The following is a 13,440-nucleotide window of genomic DNA, read 5'->3' as shown; positions in this document are numbered from 1 at the left end:
CAGGCCGAAACGCGTCCGTTTCAAGGTTCAAGGTTATTTATTAGCGTCCCCGAAGGGCAATTGGTTTTACAGCAGGTCATAAGGCTTGAAACACATATACAATACATCAATCAAACCAAACGTATTGCTGCTGGTCGCTGCATGAGCTGCGCCCGGCCTACTTGCAACTTCAGAAAAAAAAGAAAGAGGTGGGGGGATAGGGGGGGTGGGGGGTAGGAAGTAGGAAGACAGGAGTAGAGGGAGTAGAGGGAGAGAGAAAAAGAATGCGACCTCCCTCATCAAGAGGCAAGCAGACAAGTCTCAGTCTCAGTCAGAGGTAAATAAAATCATGCAAAAGGACATACAATGAGTGCTGGCATTCTTCATCTCTACTCCTCCTGTCTGCCCAGTGTTCCTGGCCTTCCTTCGACTGGATGCTATTTAGTAAGGTTAAAGCATTGAACAATATTGCAATATTGAGCTGCACTGGATTTTGTATTGTATTACAGAACTTGATTTTGGATGTTATTGGTATTACATAACGTTCATGTAAGGTCTGAATTCTTACCACTTGTAGAAGTGGGTGGCCCTGGCACAGGACGAGCAGCTGGTGGTGGGGGACCTCGGGGTCCCCGTGCTGCTACCCCCAGATTACAATTGGCCCTGCGGTGGACTATAAAATAATTAAATTACGTGTTGAGCTGAAGTGGGTTTGTATTGTATTTCAGAACTTTCATGTCAAATCTGAATGTCTTATACCACTTGCAGAAGGGGATTCTCCAGAAACCTGGAGACCACCAGTTGCTGGACCCGGAGTTCCCAGCGCTGCTGGACACGGCGGGCGGACTATGAAGTAAGATTGAATGATGTGTTATATTGAGCAGGAGTGAATTCATATTGTATTTCAAAAAGTTTGTGTCAAATCTGAATATCTCACCAGTTGTGGGAGTGGGTACCCTTATCCCAAAAGATAACAGCTGGGATGGAATGGCAGCTGTTGACAGACCCGGGGCTCCCAGCGCTGCTGGACACGGCGGGCGGACTATGACGTAGGCACCAGTACTTGTTGGTGGAGGGCGTGTGACAATGATCCTCCCCCCGTGTGCCATCGGCACTGAAGGCATGGTCACGAATACTATTGGGTAATAATCAAACATGTCTTACACTGGGTTCAATCGTTTTGTTAGATTTGTAAACTGTAAAGCACAACTAGACTTGAGTAGAGGTTTGGGTTGTGTAGTTTACCTTGCCATGTTGGAAGTCCAATATAAAACAGTTGGGGATTTGTAATATTAGACATTGGCATAATCATTCCTCTTGCTTTGTGCAGTGTAAAGGGGGAGACTATTCTGGATTATAGAGCAACTGTTGAACATATCTCACAAAGATTTTGAGTTGCATCATGGCTACATTACTACAAAACACAAACCTCTACCAAAGTAATTTGTCTTGAGTGAGTCATCTGAATACCTTACCTTACCATATTTCTGTCCAGCAGTGCTCCCATGTCCAGTAGTGCTCCCATGTCCTCCTGTGTCCTCCAGTGTGGCGTCTATGAAGCAAGGTTTAAACATTTACTGTGTAGGCCTACATTTTTAGAGTTTGCTGTTGTATTTGTAAACAGTCTGACTAATATGTATATCTTAACAATTTCAGTGGTTAACCGGTCCTGGCTGGCTGCTCTCTATAAAGTAAGAGAATGTATTGTGTACAACTTTATGATTGTTGTACAGTATTTGTAAGTTGTCATGACTGATAAAGTATGTATCTCTTACCACTTTCAGCAGTAGTGCCACAGGTGAAATCCTGGCTTTCAAAGAAGGCCTGCTGGCTGCTCTCTATAAAGTAAGTTTAGAGAGTTTATTGTGTACTGCTTTATGATTGTTGTATTAGTAAACTGTCATGACTGATATGTATCTCTTACCACTTTCAGCAGGACTGGAGTAATTGTGCTCCTCCGCCTGCTGCTGGCTGCTCCCTTTAAAGTTAGGTTCAAACATTTGTTAGGTACAGCTAAGACAACTGATGTCCTCCACAATGGCAATGACGATGTCATTCAATCAATCTTTCAGTAAGCACATGCTGACCTGCAGTTGAAGACGCCCGGCTAAAATTGGAGGTGGTTTTCCTGGACTGGATATATGGGTCTAGGAAATTTAAAATCCCATAGTAGGCCCACATCTTTTCAGGGCGTCCCCCTGCACTCCCGCTTGGCTGCATTTTCAGCACCTTCATCCTTAGAGTACGATAGTAGTCCTTGAGGGACTTCCATGGTCTTTTGCACCTACCAACTGTATGTGGTGGACACCAAAATCATTTTGAGATGAAGTAGAAATGGTTTGTGTTCTGTCCCATTAAATTGTTCATTTATGGGCTAAGGCAATACCATGGAGATTCTTAGTTTGAGATTCTATTTTTGGATACCTGAACCCTTCAACCATCTCTGCTTCATATCTTGACAGGATGAAGTCATGTACACGTTGGTTGTTTTCAAGCTACACTGCAGTGTATGTTGACAGTATTCTGTATGTTTAGTGGCCACAAATATTTGGTCCAATATTTTATGTCTGTATAATGTATTATCTTTGGTCAGTCTTTGACTACATACAGTATAAATTAACTGGTGGTATTTGGGATTCATCATCTGCTGTGATACAGCTGCTGTATCGAAAATACAAGTCTTCACATCAATTTGTGTGTTCTGGTTTCATCAGTAGGAAGAACATTGACAGTACATGATAGTTGTTTATGTGTACTTGCAACTTTGTAATGCTGGGTATAATTATTGTTACATGATTCACTCCTTGACATTGCAGCAATGACAATTACCAAACAATAGCAATATTGGGAGGTTAGACGAGAATAGCACATTCAACCAACACAGGTGCAGCCACAAAAGTCTTTGGTACATGTTACATATACTTACGTTCAAGGCCTGACTCTCCACTTACTACACGCCAAGCTTGCTCTTTTCTAGTAGTATTTTTGTACTCGGCATGTCCTGTATTATAAAGAATTGGGTGCTGGCTGACACTCATGATGAGCGCCTCATCAGTTGGCTCCTGTTGGATAGTGTCCTCCTGTGACATGCTTGCCTGCTCTCTGATATATGATATATATGTGCATTGGGCTGTTTTATAGCATATGGGCACAATCAGTATCAGGCTTGACAGTAATTTGGATTGATTGAATATTTTATTAACATTTTTCTAATGCAGATACTACAGTGCTATGATTATACAATGATGCTAAGGCATAAAACAAAAAAGCCCCAAGTACTTGTTTTCATTGTAGTGTGTATTCAATTCATGAAGACATTTCAAGACATGCAATAATTTACAAATCAGTGCCAGACTTGACACAAAATCAGTACTTGATCAGTACTTGATGAGGTAACAGATAGGTGAGCACCAAGGAAGAGTGGACAAAAAGTGAAATGTTCAGTACAGTAAATGACGCATGATTAGAACATGCTTATCTGACAATTGGGGTCTAATATTTCTACCATTGCTACAAAAAATGATACCTGCACATTCACAATCCAGTCATTTGGGGGCATAAACAAGAAGTTTAAGAATGTATTTAGCCTGATAATGTCAACCGTGCATGTTCACATCATGTATACTTTATATGATGTAAGGTGGTGCCTTAATGGCTGCAAGTCCAGGGGACAGGGGTGCTTTTGATTGATTGATTGAAATATTTATTAACAGTTTGCAGAATTACAGTACATTTCAAGCACAAACTCAATACAAAGACTGTTAACTGTGAGTGGACGACCCAATTAAGCATTACACTTGTTTACAAGAGGGTCCACCTTGTTCAATTCATCAAAATGCTGCCTGCAGGATACTAATAACTGTAATTAATCATGTCCTGTCCCTTCAGTTTAACCACTTAGACCTTCTATACTTATTCAGTGCCTCAGTGTCAAACGCGTATAAATAAAACATATATTTGTCAAAAACCTTCTAAATATTGTGCAGGACATTATGCTTCATGTGAACATACTCAAGATTAAAACATTTCATTCCTCATTTCTTCAGAATTTTCAACCAAACATAGCAAAACTCATATGGTGCGACTGTCCTGGCCCTGTTTCTCAAAGTAGGAACTTGAATAAAACTAAGGGGAAAAAATGCTAAAATTCTTTTAAAAATTCCATAAATATAATATAGATGTCTATTTGTGAGCCTAATCTTTTCAAAGTCCAAGCATAATGTTTTCAGTAATTTCTGGTGTGACTGTCTGCCTGTCACGCCATATGACTTTTTTGTCACACCATATGATGCAAACTGTATTTTCCTACAGATATAACAATAAATAACAAAGACCCATGTTTTTTTTGTCCATTTAAACATTTGTTTTAAACAGCTTCACCTAAAATCTGCAACTATCCACAATAAAATGTGTTTAATTTTGTTTTATTCAGTCATTTGCATGTTATTCAATGTTAAAGCAATTTTCCTGTTGCTGTTTTTCCTGAGTAATTGTTTAATCAATCTGTAAAGTTCAGTACTCACTAATAGGTAGGTTAAAACACAGTTTGCTTTGAGAAATGAAGATATGATCATACGGTGTGACACTAAATCATTTGGTGTGACGTTCCAAATAGTGAAAAAATCATACCTTTATTAATGATGAAACCATTAATGTTCATGGATTACATAGCAAATAGTATCAGGAAGAGTCACAAATATTTGTGTAATTTTAGAGAAAGTTGTGTCACAATAAATACAAAATATGTTGAAAGACCGACAACATGGGCCTCACATTGAGTGTTGATTACGAAAATAATATACAGATTTAAGACATTTTCACAAAACTATAGTGGATTACAGGTTAGTTATGATAAAGGACTTTGATAAAGTGAGTAACTTAAGAAAGGTGTACTCCATTTTCATTTTTATAAACAATTATTGTCATGTCACACCATATGATGATTTTAGGCACAAGTACAACAAAATGCTGAATAAATTCTGATTCCAATAAAATATCTAAAAACAAAATATGTTTCCATAAAGATGAGAGTGAGTAGAACAAAAGTAAATAATTTTTATTCCTGTTATTTAAAGGTTTAACACTTTTTTAGGGGTGTCACTGACCCAGATATACAAGCTCACATCATGTCACGTTGCTTGTATATCTGCTATGTTATGTCCCCGGGTTCAAGTGGTTAAACGTATAAAGTTATTTTCAATGTCATCATGGAACAGGGTTACAATAAATAAATAACAATATAATTCAGGGGTGCCATGGATGAAAAGATTACAGGGGTGATCTGAACCAAACATGAGAACCACTGCTTTACATTACTTAAGACGATTTTTATTTGTTAACAATTTTGATTTTGGACAGACAATGTTACTTTGAGGTGCCCAGATGTCCCCCTGTTATCCCTCGACATTCACTTTCACAGTTCACAACTTCACAAGTCCCTCCCAGGGGCGTTTGGCTCTGTGAAAGAAGAAAACTACAATTGAAAACCCGCCCGTAGATGGGCTGCAGGCTGCATCTGTTCCATTGGCTAGTGCCTATCACTTCCGGGTGACACGCTTCATTTTTAAGCTTGCGCGCAGCTTACATTTGCCGCGGAGGAGAGCGTTTCCGGGAATCTGGCCGTCGCGCAAGTATTCCGCGGAGGTGGAGCTTAATTTCCATCCACCAGCTGTCTAAAAACTCAAGCTTTAAGCTGCGCGCAGCCGAGAACGTGCGCAGCTCTTTTGACCGTGTGGCAGCACCTCTAGTCCTGGTGCCACTGCTGTCTGCTGAATAACGGCTGCTGCTGCTACTGCCCCCTGCAGGCAGGTGATTGTAAATTGGGAAATTAGACTGGAGCTGCAACGACAAGAGCAATTGAGATAATACTAGGCTGGCTGTGGCTATATCATATTACTGGGTAAAACTGTGGCTATATAATATTACTGGGTAAAACTGTGACTATATAATATTACTGGGTAAAACTGTGGCTATATAATATTACTGGGTAAAACTGACTATATAATATTACTGGGTAAAACTGACTATATAATATTACTGGGTAAAACTGTGGCTATATAATATTACTGGGTAAAACTGACTATATAATATTACTGGGTAAAACTGTGGCTATATAATATTACTGGGTAAAACTGACTATATAATATTACTGGGTAAAACTGTGGCTATATAATATTACTGGGTAAAACTGACTATATAATATTACTGGGTAAAACTGTGGCTATATAATATTACTGGGTAAAACTGACTATATAATATTACTGGGTAAAACTGTGGCTATATAATATTACTGGGTAAAACTGACTATATAATATTACTGGGTAAAACTGTGGCTATATCATATTGCTGGGTAAAACTGTGGCTATATCATATTACTGGGTAAAACTGTGACTATATAATATTACTGGGTAAAACTGTGGCTATATAATATTACTGGGTAAAACTGACTATATAATATTACTGGGTAAAACTGTGGCTATATAATATTACTGGGTAAAACTGACTATATAATATTACTGGGTAAAACTGTGGCTATATAATATTACTGGGTAAAACTGACTATATAATATTACTGGGTAAAACTGTGGCTATATAATATTACTGGGTAAAACTGTGGCTATATAATATTACTGGGTAAAACTGACTATATAATATTACTGGGTAAAACTGTGGCTATATAATATTACTGGGTAAAACTGACTATATAATATTACTGGGTAAAACTGTGGCTATATAATATTACTGGGTAAAACTGACTATATAATATTACTGGGTAAAACTGTGGCTATATCATATTGCTGGGTAAAACTGTGGCTATATCATATTACTGGGTAAAACTGTGACTATATAATATTACTGGGTAAAACTGTGGCTATATAATATTACTGGGTAAAACTGACTATATAATATTACTGGGAAAAACTGTGGCTATATAATATTACTGGGTAAAACTGACTATATAATATTACTGGGTAAAACTGTGGCTATATAATATTACTGGGTAAAACTGACTATATAATATTACTGGGTAAAACTGTGGCTATATAATATTACTGGGTAAAACTGACTATATAATATTACTGGGTAAAACTGTGGCTATATAATATTACTGGGTAAAACTGACTATATAATATTACTGGGTAAAACTGTGGCTATATAATATTACTGGGTAAAACTGACTATCTAATATTACTGGGTAAAACTGTGGCTATATAATATTACTGGGTAAAACTGACTATATAATATTACTGGGTAAAACTGTGGCTATATCATATTGCTGGGTAAAACTGTGGCTATATCATATTACTGGGTAAAACTGTGACTATATAATATTGCTGGGTAAAACTGTGGCTATATAATATTACTGGGTAAAACTGTGGCTATATCATATTACTGGGTAAAACTGTGACTATATAATATTACTGGGTGGAACTGTGGCTATATAATATTACTGGGTAAAACTGTGACTATATAATATTACTGGGTAAAACTGTGGCTATATAATATTACTGGGTAAAACTGTGACTATATAATATTACTGGGTAAAACTGTGGCTATATCATATTACTGCGTAAAACTGTGGCTATATAATATTACTGGGTAAAACTGTGGCTATATAATATTACTGGGTAAAACTGTGGCTATATAATATTACTGGGTAAAACTGTGACTATATAATATTACTGGGTAAAACTGTGGCTATATAATATTACTGGGTAAAACTGTGGCTATATAATATTACTGGGTAAAACTGTGGCTATATAATATTGCTGGGTAAAACTGTGGCTATATAATATTACTGGGTAAAACTGTGGCTATATAATATTGCTGGGTAAAACTGTGGCTATATAATATTACTGGGTGGAACTGTGGCTATATAATATTACTGGGTAAAACTGTGGCTATATAATATTACTGGGTAAAACTGACTATATAATATTACTGGGTGGAACTGTGGATATATAATATTACTGGTAAAACTGTGGCTATATCATATTACTGGGTAAAACTGTGGCTATATAATATTACTGGGTAAAACTGTGACTATATAATATTACTGGGTAAAACTGTGACTATATAATATTACTGGGTGGAACTGTGGCTATATAATATTACTGGTAAAACTGTGGCTATATAATATTGCTGGGTAAAACTGTGGCTATATAATATTACTGGGTAAAACTGTGACTATATAATATTACTGGGTAAAACTGTGGCTATATAATATTACTGGGTAAAACTGACTATATAATATTACTGGGTAAAACTGTGGCTCTATAACAGGGGTGCCCACACATTTATGACGTGAAAATAAATCTTTGACATTTTTCATAGTTTTAGAAATATAGTGCTTTCAAATTTGAGACATTCACAATGGGGCTCAATGGCAGATATTGGCACGTCAAAAAATCACTTTCACCTAGAAACTCCATTCACACATTTTATAATTCAGCTTACTGTGGAGACACATGATGGACCTTTTTACTTTGAAATGATTTGTAGTTTCTGAGTTATTTAACTTAAACGCCCAATGCATTCTCAATGGCAATAGCACAAACTTTGGCATGCTGCTAGTCCTACATACTTACACCTAGAAACCCCATTCAAACCTATTTAGGTGCATCTTACGATGGACATGTTTGCCTGAAATTGAATCTTTGAAATGTTTCATAGTGCTTTCAAATTTGAGAAATTTATAATGGGGCTCAATGGCAGCTCTATGGCTCGTCAAAAAAATCACTTTCAGTGGTGGAGCCTCTACAGCAGTGGAGTCTCTACAGCGGTGCCCGTTGGGAACTGGCCTACTTGGAACGATGCAAGTTGGAAATGCATGCCCGACCCAGATATTATGTCTGTGTCCCTTGTATGCCCATATATGGAGTTCTTTGTCAGGCATGCCCAAATATGGAGTCTATGCAGACGTCAGAATGTTGTCCGAACAGGCCAGCTCCATATATGGACACTGGGCAGGGGCCCTGTCCAGAGCCCGGACTATTTGGGGCGGTTCTGGACAACCTTGGCTCCAACCGACTCGACAGCGGGCACTGCACCCCCTGTGGTGGGGAGGAACGCCTGCGTCAAATTTGAAGTTGGTGGGGCGAACAGTTCTCGAGTTACGTGGATTCCAGGCGTACAGACGTGCGTACAGAGACTTGGTGCATTCATAGTTAGATGACGTAACATTCTCCATTCATTGTCAATGGGAATGTAATGTTGGTGTAGGACAAAGATTGTGGACACACCCTTAAAGCTGGACATCGGAGGGCCCTCAATACAAGCCCCTCCCTTCTGTGTAGCCTAGAACTGGAGGTCTAGGACTTGGGGTCATGTGATCAGTGACATCACGTTGGTGTACTCTGCAGGCCAGAGCCATAGAGTAAGACAGAGTTACGACAACTCCGTTCACTTCATGTGGCTTCAGTCCAATGGAGGCTCTTCTGCATAGACTTCTGTTGGTTTGTCCCAGAACAACCCGGACGTTTACTGAATGCATTGGAGTCTATGGGCGAGAACATGAACCACGTGACCAGGCTGTTTTCTGAAACCTCAATGTCGTAACTCTGTCTATACTCTATGGCTCTGCTGCAGGCCAAAGACATGTCACTGATCACATGACCCCAACTTCTAGACCTCCAGTTCTAGGCTGAACAGAAGGCAGGGACCTTATTAAGGGACCAAGAAGTCACAAAGTGACTTTGGTCACTTATTGTTTTTGTGTTTTTTTTTCTTCTCCTTCTCCTTCTTCTCCTTCCGCCAAAAATAGCTGTTCTGGCTGTTCGGTTTTCGCGAAACGTGGTAATCTGGTAGAGAGCCATGCCAAACGGTGACTATGCGAAGCCCATGACGATTGGCCAAATGGTGGCGCTATAGCACTCAATTGAAAATGCAAACTTTGAACGTGCATATCTCATGAACCGTTTGACCGTTGGCAATGACACTTTGATACACATATGTGTCTCCTCATGCCGAACAACTTTCGTGTTCTGACTTTTAGAGGTAGAGGGTCATGCCAAATAGCACTGAAAGCGGTCTTACTCCAATTGGCCAAAGGGGGGCGCTATAGCAATTTTTTGAAAATGAAACCTTTGAACAGGCTTAACTCATGCCTCGTTTGGCCAAAAGTCATGGCACTTGTTTCCACATGTTCCATTCCACATGTTCCTTTGACAAGTATGCTCCGCCCTCAGATTTTCCGCCATTTTGAGCAGTTTGAAAAATGCTTATACCTCACTTTCTGCCTGGATTTTTGAGCAATTTGCGTGAAACGTACAATCTATGGACCATTATCTGAAATCCCAGTTGAAGAGAAGCTTGTACGTGAGAAGTACAAGTAATGGACTGTAGTAATGGATAGTGACATGCCAAAAACAAGGACATACATACTTGTTACCAAACCACTGATTGATGTTACTGTTTCCAATGAAACATCTAACTGTGTCTGCATAGCTCAGTTTGTAGAGCTCTTGCCTTCAGACCACAAGGTTGTGTGTTCAAATCCGGGTACCGACAACTCAGCTCGTCAGTCTTATTTGTGCATATTGTTCTTATTGAGTATTGTCTTCTTTCTTGGTCCCGCCTTATCGCTGCTTGCAGCTATATTTTATTATTATTACTTCCACACGACATCTCTAAGGTAGATTAATGACGTAGCTCAATGTTGTAAATGAGTGGTACTCCCCTTCAATGGGAATTTTAGATATTCAGAAAGTGGGCTTAAAATCCAGTTGATATTCCTTGCAACCTGTGTACATGCACCATATTTGGGCATACGGTGGAAACTCCTTATATGGACATGCCAGGTCATAGTGACATCAGAACGATGACATAATCATCTTACCAGATGGCAGATATAAGACGACGCAGAAGCAGTTTACAGATACTGGAGTCTACCGACCAATCAGTTTACAGTTACTGGAGTCCTCTCCTTGCATCTCATTGGCTGGAACCACAGACCTCTCCTTGCCTCTGATTGGCTATTCAGAGTCCCTCTGTGAGCGCCGTTGAAGTCACGTCTATCTTCTCAGCGACGAGCAGAAATGGCGTCTGCCAGCGGTCTTCTGTCTGAAGATCACTTCCTGTGTTCCATCTGTATGGAGGTGTTCACTGATCCGGTCAGCACTCCATGTGGACACAACTACTGCAAAGCCTGTATCACACGTTACTGGGACGCTAAGGATGTGTGCAAGTGTCCACTGTGTAACAGAACATGCTTCAAGAATCAAGAATTCTTTGTTAATAAAGTCGTCTCTGAGATGGTCAATCAGTTCAGGAACCTCAAGATGAAAGAAGAATACGAAGCAAAGACTGAGGCTGAAGTTCAGCAGATGATCCAGGAGAGACGACTGAAGATTCAGGAGGTCAAACGCTCAGCAGAGCTCAGCAGGAAAGATGCAGATGCAGTCATAGCCGTCAGTGTGCAGGTCTTCACTGCTCTGATCAGCTGTGTTGAGAGAAGCCAGGCTGAGCTCATTGGTGTGATTGAAGAGAAGCAGAAAACAACAGAGAAACAGGCTGAAGGCTTCATTGAAGATCTGAAAAAGGAAGTCACTCAGTTAGAGAAGAGAATCTCTGAGCTGAAACAGATCTCACACACTGAAGACCACCTCAACCTCCACCAGAACTTCAAATCCATCAACACAGAGTGGAGACCCACCAAGGACTGGGCAAGGGTCAATGTCCATCAGTCTTCACTTCTGGGGACAGTGAGGACAGCTGTGTCTCAGCTGGAGAAGACACTCAGTCAAGAGATGAAGAAGCAGCTGTGTGATGCTGAGCTGAAGAGGATCCAGCAATATGAGGTGGTTGTAACTCTGGACCCTGATACAGCACATCTCAAACTAATCCTGTCTGAGAATGGAAAACAAGTGAGTCATGGAAACGTAAGGAAGAATCTCCCTGACAACACACAGAGATTCTCCATCTATAACAATGTCTTAGGAAAACAAGGATTCTCCTCAGGAAGGTTTTACTACGAGGTTCAGGTTGTAGGGAAGACTGCGTGGGGTCTAGGAGTGGCCAGAGAGTCCATCGATAGGAAAGGTGAACACACACTGAGACCCAACAATGGTTACTGGACTATAGTGTTGAGGAATGGAAATGAGTACCGTGCTGCTGACCCTGCTGTCCTCCTCCCTGTAAGAGAGAAGCTCCAGGAAGTGGGAGTGTTTGTGGATTATGAGGAAGGTCTGGTCTCCTTTTATGATGTGGAGACCAGAGTTCACATCTACTCTTTCACTGGCTGCTCCTTCACTGAGAAACTCTTTCCATTCTTCAGTCCATGTAATAATGACCGTGGCAGAAACTCTGCTCCTCTGATCATCTCTCCTGTCACCAATGGCGGATTTTAACAATCTGGTCCGTGCTGCGGGGGGGGGGGGGGGGGGGGGGGGGGGGGGGGGGGGGGTAGTGCAATAAACCGCCTGTCCTGTCCTGTCACCACGGAGAAGAACAGCATGGAGTTTGTTGGACAAATAAAAATAAAAACATAGACAAATATCAAATCTACTGCAGAAGCTCTCAACGTGTCATAATGCACCTACTTTATGACAAAGTAAAAAAAGAAAAGAAAAAGAAAAGAAAATCACACCATAATGTGAAGTGAGCGGTGTTGACTTCCAGCTCTGGGTGTAACAAAAAAAAGAAAAAAAGAAAAGGCATGACCAAAACAATTAACATTCGCGTGACTGAAGTAAGGGCGGCGGTGGATCAGGGGTAAAGTGGCCTGATGGAAGGTTCCCGGTTCGATCCCTGTGGGCTCCCTCAGAGTTAGTGTCGAAGTGTCCTTGAGCCCGTTGGAGCCTCTACAGCGGTGCCCGTTGGGCACTGGCCTGCAAGTTGGAAATGCATGCCCCACCCGGATATTATTTATGTCTGTGTCCCTTGTATGCCCATATGTGGAGTTCTTTGTCAGGCATTCCCAAATATGGAGTCTATGCAGACGTCAGAATGTTGTCAGAACAGGCCAGCTCCATATATGGACCCTGGGCAGGTGCCCTGTCCAGAGCCCGGGCTATTTGGGGCGGTTCTGGACTACCGTGGATTACATTCTGGTGGGCCACCAATATGAGACAAAATTACAATATATTTATTTCATCACAACAATGTTATATCAGCTAAATGATAGTTTGGAACTGGTCCATTTGGTTCCATTTGTACACTCTCAGAGTTAAATTAACATTGATTTTACAATATAAATTGGGGGGTCCCAGAGACAGAAATTCCATCAAATGAGGGTCCGTAGACTAATGCTAGTCACACTGGCGGTCCTTGAAATGTAACGGGTTGAGAATCACTGCTAGAGCCATAAAACTCTATGGGGTCCCTGGCATCTTCAAATGGGGGTCTTCTGGCTAATTAGTGTCAATTTGGGGGTCCTTGACATGAACAAGTTTGGGAACCACTGGCCTATAGTGAGCTTGCAGATCAGTTATTTTCTGAGAACGGGTTTAATGTGAATATCAC

The 13,440-nt window shown here is 40.4% G+C and overlaps 1 long non-coding RNA gene across 1 annotated transcript; it reads left to right on the top strand.

Moving 5' to 3' along the window:
• The first annotated feature begins 1,494 nt into the window (after positions 1-1,494).
• On the top strand, positions 1,495-2,621 carry LOC306930239. Its single transcript, XR_013790868.1, has 4 exons — positions 1,495-1,543; positions 1,636-1,670; positions 1,767-1,824; positions 1,913-2,621. It is a non-coding gene; the product is annotated as an uncharacterized lncRNA (long non-coding RNA).
• Positions 2,622-13,440: the final 10,819 nt, after the last annotated feature.

The sequence above is a fragment of the Electrona antarctica genome (genome assembly GCF_951216825.1).
Source record: "Electrona antarctica genome assembly, chromosome: 9".
NCBI classification, from domain to species: Eukaryota; Metazoa; Chordata; class Actinopteri; order Myctophiformes; family Myctophidae; genus Electrona; species Electrona antarctica.
This window is presented reverse-complemented; position numbering and strand designations above follow the sequence as displayed.